At 41.5% G+C, this 11,482-nt stretch overlaps 1 pseudogene; it reads right to left on the bottom strand.

Annotated features, from left to right (window-relative positions):
- Positions 1-3,639: 3,639 nt before the first annotated feature.
- LOC133076372 (acyl-protein thioesterase 1-like) lies at positions 3,640-9,654 on the bottom strand (annotated as a pseudogene).
- Between the last annotated feature and the right edge of the window lie 1,828 nt (positions 9,655-11,482).

Here is an 11,482-nt window from a genome sequence, read left to right as displayed (position 1 = left end):
AAAATATGATACAAATGGGTTACCAAAGGGGAAAGCAGGGGGGATAAATAAGGAGTTTGGGATTAACAGATACAAACTACTATATATAAAATAGATAAATAACAAGGTCCTACTGTATGGCACAGGGAACTATATTCAATATTTTATTATAAGATATTGAATATAATATCTTATAATAGTTTATTATATAATGGAAAAGAACATATATATATATATAAAACTGAATCACTTTGCAGTACACCAGAAACTAACACAACTTTGTAAATCAACTATCCTTCAATTAAAAAAAAAGAATTTTAATTAGAAAATGTGCCTTAATTTTGTACTTAAAAAACCTAATTTTGTAACACAAATAATAACAGAGGAGCAGAGACTGCTGCAACTCCCAGAATTCCACTTGAAACTATGGTTCAGCCATGGACAAGGTTCTGGATTTAAGGACTTGAAGTACAGACCACTGCTAGCCTTCAAGCATTTTATGTTCTTGGGCAAGTTTTGGCCACTTTGTTCTCTCTCTCTCTCTTTTTTTTTTTTTTTCCTTTCTTGAAATAACTTGAAATCCATACTGCTGACCTGTTTCACAGGAAAATTGGGTGAAAAATCTCACAGAAGAGCCAAGAGACCACAGTTTGCTTTACAGTTTCAAGGTGTTACGCATCAGGGTGGGGTTTTACCCACTTCTGGGTTCAATATGGCTCTTATGTGGACCCTGAGAGCACCAGTCTGAGTCTTTATTATATGACACAAATAGGCCCCGTTCTAGATAAAAATGTGGGAGAACAATTGGCCTTGAGCTGCTTCATGTCTTTGTAAGGCACTTCCAGCCTCACTTCGTCAGACTCAAGTGGATCTCCTGAACCTGATTTTTGCAAGGGTCTTGCATGCAGACCACCTTTCCTAAATCTCTTCCCTCAAGACGTGGAAAGGCTTCCCGTTCCCTGGGGGCTGTGCCTCAGAGATGCAGGTGACCCACACTCTGTCCTACAGCTGTCACCCATAGGCACAGGGCCTGTGGGAATTGTGGGAACAATTCAGTCCTTAACAGGTAATGATGGAGGCTCCCACTCTTAGACTTGGCTCCCCCTCTTCCCATGGTCTAGAACTCAGTGTATCCCCCGGTGCTGCCTCTTCCCTGTGGATGGCTGATCCCAGCCTCTTCCAGCTGTGCCAAGCTTTCCCAAGTCACAAGAAACAGGTATGGGAAGATCTCTGGACTAGAGTTAAAGACCTGGATTCCAGCTCTGTGCCACTCCAAGCCTTGAGCAGGTCACTTCCACGCTGGGTCTCACTTTCCACTTGTGAAAAACACATGGTTTAGATGAACGTTAATGTCCTCATCACTCAACAAAACCAGTCTGATGAGAGGAACCAAACCTCGGTAAAATGCTAGTGGGTATTAACTGGGCTAATATATTTCCTCTTCCAGGTCACATTTTTGAAGTTTACCTTGGGTGCCCTGAGGAATTTTGTCTTCCCTTATTCCAAAGGGTTTATTTCCACATTGACTGTATGTAACTATTGAGGCAGGCCCATGGGAGTATATTACTTCAGGGAGTTCAGACTTTAGTAGCCCTCAAGCCACCTTCTCCATTGACATCCAGTGACAGTCAGGACTGTGACGACCAGTTATTTATTTATTTTTTATAATTACAGATACTTAAAAAAATTTTTTTTTAATTTATTTATTTAATTAATTTTTTTATTTTTGGCTGTGCTGGGTCTTCGTTGCTGCGCGCGGGCTTTCTCTAGTTGTGGCAAGTGGGAGCTACTCTTTGTTGTGGTACGCCGGCTTCTCATTGCTGTGGCTTCTCTTGTTGTGGAGCACAGGCTCTAGGTGCGTGGGCTTCAGTGGTTGTGGCACATGGGCTCAGTAGTTGTGGCTTGCAGGCTTAGTTGCTCCACAGCATGTGGGATCTTCCCGGACCAGGGCTCGAACCCGTGTCCCCTGCATTGGCAGGCGGATTCTTAACCACTGCACCACCAGGGACGCTCTGGATACTTTTTTTATTTTTTACTTTTTGGCCACGCCACCTGGCACAGCTTGTGGGACCTTAGTTCCCCGACCAGGGATCAAACGCATGCCCCCTGCAGTGGAAGCACAGAGTCTTAACCACTGGACTGCCAGGGATGTCCCTGAGGACCAGTTATTTAAAAGCAAAGGATTTGGGGATAGGTCAGTGAGAACAATCGAATGAAGTAGCATTATGCTTCAGGCCCATAGGGTACATCTCATTCCAGTGGGGATCATTTGATGGAAACATGAAAGACTACAGTTAACTGACTGTGAGCCCTGCCCCGCACCGCCCTCCCCACCCCCCCCGCCCACCGCATTGGTCTAAGAATAACCATCCAAGGGTCTTCTCCCATGGAGGAAGGTGGAGAGTCAAGATAACAGGAAAGTCATCACCAGACATCACACCTGTGTTCTAGCTCCCAGAGGGCAGAAAGGATCCTCAGGTCTCTGCTAAATCCAGAGGGATATCCTAGCTCTTCACAGGCTGCCTGCCTCAGCGTCATGACGTAAGAGGAAACATGAAAAGCAAAGATTGGAAGTCCCACCATTATCCTTCCCTCTGCATCTCCAGAACCATCCAGGAATCACCTTGGCACAGGATGACTCCTGTGGCCTTTTAAAGACTGGATTGTGGTGCCATTTCCAAATGTGCAAACGGTCTAGAGAGAAGCCCCCTTGAGGAGAATGGGGTGAAAATGTCACCACACTCCCACTCTTCAAGGCCTGGAAGAGGACTAGCAGGTAGCATTGTAGAGCACCGAGCAGTGTCCTTGGGGAGAAACAAGACATCCACCATCTCGCTGGCTTTGCATTTTGGAGAGTCTAAGATGAGACAAAGGGTGCCTGAGAAATCAGATCAGTTGAATATTCAGTTCTCCAAAATATCAACAATTTAATTAAACAACAGGGTTGATCTTGGCGACCTCAAGGACCTCTTTTTAATTAAACTTTGCATTTCTTCGCGCTGCTCTGCGGTGGCATTCCAGGGTAGCATTTGGCTTTGAATGAGCCGTCATTTTGTCCACCCATGATGGTTCGGAAAAGCCCCACTGCTGAGTTAACAGAATTCTTTTTTTTTGAAGACAGCAATATTACTATTTATTGACACTTAGAAGCATTATCCTATTATTAGGAATAATGTAATAACACCTCATTCTTATTATATATTATCATCATTAAGTACATATGAACACATATAATAAAAATACAGACACTGCATGGTGACTAAGTAATTTGGGAATAAGTCCAGAGTCTAAGTCACAGCATGCATAAACTGTTTATGTCTTAACTGCTCACTTATACCTGAACAAGTTTTCATTAAGCATACTAATAATTTTCAAGTGATGTAATAAAAAGTCTGGTTGCAGTATTTTATTATTTTTCTTAATTACATTTGGGAGAAAGATGCTAGCTGCTTCACCTATTTTAATACTAGTATATTCTGGATCATATTATACAAATACATACATAGAAACTTAAATGATCATAAATTTCCCAGGAGGAGATTTATTTAGTCTGTGTCATTGGTGTGTATTTGCAAAACATGTTAACACTGCAAACATTAGAGGTTTCAAGATTGGGCACAGGAAAAAGTTTTACTCTCCGAGGATGATGCTGGTGTGCACTTCTCCACAAGGCCTCTTAGTGACGTCAATCAATGGGAGGTAGGAATTTATCAATGAACTGCTTGATATCCATCACTTCCTGTTGACATGAACTGTGCATCATGCCGCCATAGGTTTTGAAGGTTACACTGGCTGGATTTACCAATGTTTTTAGCCTTTCAGCAGTAAAAGAACCAAACATTAGGGGAACTAAAGGACCCAAATCTCCGTGACACTGAAGAATAGAAATGTCTCTATTCACGCCACTGATAGGACCCTGTGGAAAGGAAGCCCGCAGATGAGAGCTGTGACGCCGGCCAGCTTCTGCTGTGTGGTCAGTGCCCGTGTGCAGAAATAAAGCCCCTCCCTGAGAAAATCCTCCCAAAATAATTCTGTTGGAAGGAATGCCATTCTTCACCTCTTGCTCTATCAAAGCTTTTACACTTTCTGCTGCCTGTTTAATTCCAGTTTCATCTTCCTGTGAACCTAGTGAAAGCCCAATAATGTCAAACCAAGAAGGCATGGCCATGTTCATATTTAATGTTACAGGCATAACCGGTGCGTGCGGGCAGATGTATTTGGCGTGGGCGCTTCTGATACCTGCAAAGGCTTCTGCCCACCCATGCCCTGTGTCTCCCAGTCCATGAAGGAAAATCACCGCGGCGGTAGCCTTCCGGACGGCGGGCACGATGGCGGGCAGCGGGGGCGACAGGTTACTGCCGCAGATACACCGGCTCTACCGATCGCGCGTCGGAAGCGGAAGGCGGAGCCAGTGCCACGCCGCGGCCCAAAAGGGCGCGCGCTCAGGCACGTGCGCGCAACAGAATCCTTAAATGTGAATATCGCTGACTCTTCATTTTCACCCATATTCAGAAACTTTCATTAGGGTTAATGAAACTTGCGTGTTATTTTATTTATTCTTTTGCGGGCTGTCTGCAAAATATCTGCCTCTACATAGAACTCAGATGTTGACTAAGTTTCAGGTCAAATTTCAGTCCTTTCATCTGTAAAATGGTGTCACAATTCTCACTCTTAATGCAAAATTATTTTACATTTTGGGTGAGGACATGACAAAAAAAAAAAAAAAAAAAAAGCTCATGACAATGTGTGTGGCATGACCTCTAAAGCATACTAGCCAGAATTCATGAGAGCTGGGCTACTCATCACCCTGCACGAAAGCGAAAATGCTGCCACTGTATAAATTGCTTGTAAAATTGCTAATGTATCAATTTTAAGGATTAGAGTGGAGAGAATCCCATCTAGGGTAAAAAGGACATCAAATTATTATGTAGACATTATTCTCATAAACTACTCATCTTCTAACTGGGAGAGGGCTTTGTACACATTGCAGAAAACTGATTGACAGGTGAGAAAGAGAGGATGCGATTAGGAAAGATGGGTGAATGGAGGTAGATGGTGTGGTAATTGCCTTCCTATGATACTGACTGTAATAATTTGACTATATGACCATTTTCTGCTCTGTAAAAACATACTTCACAAAAACCCCCTATTTCAGCCGAATTCTCTACACATGTATATATAATCCAAACGCCTCCATCTAAACTCTTGGAAAAAAATGAGTCAGAACAGCATAGATTTCAAATTGGAAACAAAATACATCAAAGTAATTCATATTATTAAAATCCAAGATCAACCATGTTGGGGTTAAAAGTATTACTTTAATCTTCCCAACAAATTTTGTTATAGGATGTTCTTTTAGAGTGTGGCAAAACAAAACTCCTAAAACCGATCACCAGAATTAAAAAAAAATAATTTGCAACACGGGAAGTCTGGCGAAACTCTTTTTTGCTCTGCTATAAGCATTAATATGTTGTGCTTTGGGAAACTTCATGTATTTTACAGCTAATGCTAAATACGCCAGAAGTAATTGCATTATAATGTGTATATAAGAAACGAGAGGGACCTCCCTGGTGGTCCGGTGGTTAAGTGCCTTCCACTGCCGGGGACGCGGGTTCGATCCCTGGTCGGGGAACTAAGATCCCACAGGCCGCAGGGCAACTAAGCCCACGCGCTCTAGAGCCTGCACGCCACAACTAGAGAGAATCCCGCATGCCGCAAGGAAGAACCGGCGTGCCGCAATTAAGGCCTGATGCAGCCAAATAAATAAATATTAAAAAAAAAAAATTAACAAGAAATTTTAAGTTGGGGAAGAACCAAGAGGGTTTTCAAAGCTGAGTTTCTTCTTTTTGAATACAACCACAAGATTCACATGTCTTTTTTCTTCTCCATATAAAAGTAGAGTAATTCTGGTTGCTCTGTGTTGCTGTCTTTGAGGATTTGCTTCTAATGACTAGTCATAAGCAATTAAAATTTTTTTCTTTTATTTTTTACTCCTATGGGAAAACAATGGCCTCTCTAGAGCATGCTTTGCTTCAAAACTGACTAATGTCGAGATTATCTACATTGTTAATGAACACAAGTGGCTTGAAATGTTATACAGGGAAATCTATTCCTCTTAAGAACAAGATCAGGAACATAGCAACGGAGAAGATAAACCTTTTCATAATAACAAATGAACAACCATGGGAGAAAAGAGCTGAGATCTCTTTCTAGCACAAAACAAGAAACTAAACTAGTAAAGGAAAAGAACTATTGTTAGTCCTATAACCTGAAATGTAAAGTGGATCCTGAGCCTCACTTTCACTGTAATTTTCTAAACTTTTGGAAAATGGACTTTCTAAGCAGGGCATTCTGAATGTACACATATAATGGACTTTACTAGGTAGGTAGATGCAATTGATGTTATGATTACTCACCAACATCTTTAGCTAGTGGAGGATGTGGGTAGCATTATTTTATACAGGTCAAAACCCATTAAAAATAAACTCCAAAGTCAAATAACAAAATACATGTGAAAGGTTTTTTAAAAATTAATTAATTAATTAATTAATTAATTAATTTTTTGCTGTGTTGGGTCTTTGTTGCTGTGTGCAGGCTTTCTGTAGTTGCGGTGAGCGGGGGCTACTCTTCGTTGCGGTGCGCAGGCTTCTCATTGCGGTGGCTTCTCATTGCGGAGCACGGGCTCTAGGCATGCGGGCTTCAGTAGTTGTGGCACATGGGCTCAGTAGTTGTGGCTCCCAGGCTCTAGAGTGCAGGCTCAGTAGTTGTGGCGAATAGGCTTAGTTGCTCTGCGGCATGTGGGACCTTCCCGGACCAGGGCTCAAACCCATGTCCCCTGCATTGGCAGGCAGATTCTTAACCACTGCACCACCATGGAAGTTCCATGAAAAATATTTTGAATGTTAAAAATGCAAGGCCAATGTAAGAAAGTATTGTGTTATGTCAAATATAGGGAGAACATATGGCCATGGCTTGGGACTCATTTTTAGATGGAAGTTCCAGAGATATTTATTCTGAACAAAAATAACCAGTACATTTATCCTTTGCCATTGAATTTGAAGAAAGAGAGGAGAAAAGAAACTGAAATTTGTATTAGTCAGGACTCTGTTTTCAGATAACAGAAACTCAACTCCAACTAACTTAAGCAAAAAGGGAACTTACTGGCTCATGTAAAAGCGGAAGTCCAGGAGAGCTGGACCCAGGGACTCAAATATCATTTGGCCTCTCTCTCTCTCTCTCTCTCTTTCTCTCTCTGTCTCTGTCTCTCTCTCTCTTCACCTTCTTTTCCACTACCAATGCTCTTTCTTTAAGAGATAGAAAATATGGTATATTATTCAGGGTTCTCCAGAGAAATAGAACCAATGAAATGTGTGTGCAAAATCTGAAGGATGGGCCGGGAGCCTATACTGAAGTTCAAATTCCTCTTTCTTGGGGGAAGTCAGTCTTTTTTCTATTCAGCCTCTCAACTAATTGGATGAGTCCCACCTACATTATGGAGGGTAATCTGCTTTACTTAAGTCCATCTACTTAAATGCTAAGATCATCTGGAAATACCCTCACAGAAACTTCCAGAGTAATATTTGACCAAGTACTTTAATTGGTCAACGTTAGACATAGGGTAATACCATATACTCTTAGTGGCTACATAGTCATGTCAATATCACTTCTTTTGTGATTACTAGTGCACTGACTTTCTTCATACAGATCTGGGGGAGAGGGGGTCTGGGGGTACTGCAGCCTGAAAGGAGATCTTAGTTCCCTGACCCCTGAACAGGAATTGAACCCGGGGCGCGGTGGTGAGAGCACTGAACCCTAACAGCTAGACCACAAGTGCCAGCATAAAGGACTTGCACAGGCACAGATTTTGGTATCCAAGGTGGGGTCCTGGAAGCAATCCCCAGGATACTGAGGGAGGACTGAACCAGCCTCACTCAGGCTCCCTCTGACTCTCACACCCTCTTTTTTTTTTTTTTGCTTTACTTCTCTCATCTATTTTACTTTTATCTTGCAATGTTTTACTTATATTTGAAAACTACCTAAATCTTTTTGGAAGAAGGCAGAATATAAATGAACAAATAGTGCTTATTTTACAGGGTGAGTTCAGCTATTTTAGCCAATGCATTTTGTTCTCTTAATAAAATGCCCCATGAAAGAACCTTCTGGAGGAACCTTGTAGGTAGACACACACGCTAGGCAGAACTTGCCTGACTCCTCAGTCTAGATTCTGGATACTAGAACCCAGAGTGGGCAAAATCGGATAAGCAGCCCTCTTACAGGGATGTTTTTCAAATTTAAATAATAGATGCCTCTCTTTTAAAAGAAAATCATTATCACAGACCTTCATTACTGACATTTTTATTATAATATTACCTAAATATGTAAAGTCATAAAATGAGATAAAAGTTCCTTATATATAGAGTTATTATATAACTAAAAGCCAAAACAAATGTATTCATTAAATACAAGCAAAGCTACAAAACTAAAATTTAAAAATTTTAATGGGATGAAGAATGCCATTTTGCAGAAATTAAATTTCAAGTGCAGCTTTCTAATTTATATATTTTTTGATTTCCTTTTTTGTGACTTCCGTAGTACTAATGTGGCTTCAATAATACTACTGCTAATAATTATTCACCTAAGTATATTTTTCAAGACGGTATTAACATTTTCAAAACTTTTTTACTTCAAAAAAATCTTATACATAAGCAAAACTGTCAGTGAGAATTCCATGGATGTCAAACTTAAAAGTAGCTCTGTAAAACTGTTCCCTTCTAACATAAAGTTAATATCACAATGTAATTGGAATATGTGTTAAATGGGTAACAAAACCAATTACTGCTTGAATAAGGAGCAGGAAAATGCTTCACTGTATATTTAGTATTATGCTTGCTGCTAATGAATTTTTGCAACTTGGTACTGACTGCAGTAGAGGGGATTCTTTTGAATGTAAAACTTTGACTACGGGATTAATGAATCAACCCTCTCAGCACTTTCCTCTTTTCAAACTCCTGCAAAATTTTTGTCCGATAGCATCCTCATTGGAAGTACACGTGTTGCATGGATATACTCGGAATTCCGCGTGATTCTAGTAATAGTAATTTTTTTTAGATTATCTTTGAAATTAAAATGTAATATTAAAAAAAAAAAAAAGAACCAGACCCTAAGGAAACACATGCAACCCACAGCTTGAGAAATATTGCCTTACAGAGGGCTTCTGTATCAGGCTGACCCCTGGGAGATAGACCAGCAGCATCACTGGGTTGGGACAGAAAGGCCATCCTGAGCCCCAAGTCCAGGCTTCTTCCCTTATTTTCCTCCTCACCACTTGTCACCATTTGTCCCCATGTGTGGATGGACCAACCCACGGCCCATCAGCTCCTGCCCTGGATGCAGAGGCGTCATTGTCCAACTTTCCCAGATGGTCTGACAAAAAGAGGGCTGAGGAACCCTTAGGCAGCGCTTCTCACGCTGTAACGTGCATGCAGATCCCTGCAGATCTTGCTCAAATACAGATTCTGACTCAATAGGTCTGGAGTGGGGCCCAAAATTGCATTTCTAACAAGTTCCCAGGATCCATCCAATCCCCCTGGCTTGTGGCCCACAGTTTGAGAAGTCTGAGTCTACGGCCTGCCGGCCGTCTTCTGGGACGCCACTCAGAGTAGGCAAACTGTCCATGGTTTGCCCTAAGTTACTGGAAAGTTGCCTTAACACTGTGTTTTGCTTGGGACCATGGCATTTTGGCTTCTATGAAATGGAACACAGACTTACTAAGCAGATTAAACGGATTACAACAGTCTCATTTCAATCGGAGAGAAAGAAAGTTTCACCAGACCCAAAGGATCTTTGTATTATAGGGATTTTTCATACCACTAGCTGGTACGAAGTTTCTATAAGATTAACAGCCAAAGACTCAATATAGATAACTCTAGAAACTCTGAATTAATATTAATTCTACTTGGTGGTAAGTCAATAAATGGAATAATTTAGGAGTGAAGTGACTGATTTTTTTTTAAATTTTTATTTATTTATTTTTTTTATTTTTTTTGGCTGTGTTGGGTCTTCGTTTCTGTGCAAGGGCTTTCTCTACTTGTGGCAAGCAGGGGCCACTCTCCATCGCGGTGCGCGGGCCTCTCACTATCGCGGCCTCTCTTGTTGCGGAGCACAGGCTCCAGACGCGCAGGCTCAGTAGTTGTGGCTCACGGGCCTAATTGCTCCGCGGCATGTGGGATCTTCCCAGACCAGGGCTCGAACCCATGTTCCCTGCATTGGCAGGCAGATTCTCAACCACTGCGCCACCAGGGAGCCCAATTTTATTTTCCTTTTGTGTTGGATTTCAGTGAGTGCTGGGTAGCTTTAACGTACCATTATGTCAGCCTGCTCCCAGACTGATATTCATGGTTAGGAAATATTTTATTTTTAATTAAATGCTATATATTATTAGAAGAAACTCAGGACAAAGTTATCTCCCTTCTGTGAAGCCTATAAAAATCTCCTTGCGTCAGTTATAAATGTAGTTGGCTGTGAGTGACAGAAAATCCAGCCCACTGTGGCTTTAGCAGATGGTGGATTACTTTTCTCACATAGCAGGAATCCTGGATGAAGGTGGCCTAGCATCAGTTCAGCAACTCTGTGATGTCAGGGTCACTATCTTGGATTTATGGCAGGAAAAGGGGGATAAGGACAGCATCAGACTTATCCATTGATTTAACCAGGAAAGCCAAAATTTCCCAGACGCCCCCAGCAGACTTTTGCTGACACATTTTTGGCCAAAACTATGACACACGACCACTCCCTCCCAACCCCTAGTGATGGAGGCAAGGGAGAAGTTTGGAAAGAGATGGTGGATTAGTCATCCAATTGTTTTTTTTATCTCAAATTTCTCTTCTGCTTAACTGAAAAGGAGAATATTGTTTATCTCTATTTTATGCTACTTCTCTATTGGCAGAAATTGTGATGGTTTAAAAAGTATGACAGATATATGAAATTTCTGAAAAGAACCACAGAGTCCAAAGATTCCTGATTAATATGAAAAGTGGAACATAAAAGAATTCCCTTACTTGGCACTCCTTCTAAGAACATGGGATGCAGTCCTAAGCTGAAAGGTCATAGGGTCATAAACAAAGTCATAGCATTCTTACGGTTTCATCCCCCTAAGTCTTTCACCAAGACTGCAGAATTTAGCAGGGAAGATTCTCTTTTTCTTATTTAGAGTGGAGCTGGAGCTTTTAGAATGAGAGCTTCAAGAATAAAATGTAATGTAATAGTACAGAGCTCCCATCTCTGGCTCCTCTGTCCTTCCCTGGTCTTATCATGGCAGGTCCCAGCTCCCAGTGGGTCCACCCGTTGCTGGAGACCTCAGTACAGTGGCTTCCCCTTCCTGCTTGCCCATCTTCATTAAGGAACCAAAAAAGAACATTGCAAAGATTCCAGGATTAGTTCAGTCTTTGATTACTTGACCTCCTCTTTGTTTTGACGCTTTGATGTGATACCATAGTTCTTAGCA

The sequence above is a fragment of the Eubalaena glacialis genome, chromosome 16, assembly GCF_028564815.1.
Source record: "Eubalaena glacialis isolate mEubGla1 chromosome 16, mEubGla1.1.hap2.+ XY, whole genome shotgun sequence".
Taxonomy (NCBI): Eukaryota; Metazoa; Chordata; class Mammalia; order Artiodactyla; family Balaenidae; genus Eubalaena; species Eubalaena glacialis.
This window is presented reverse-complemented; position numbering and strand designations above follow the sequence as displayed.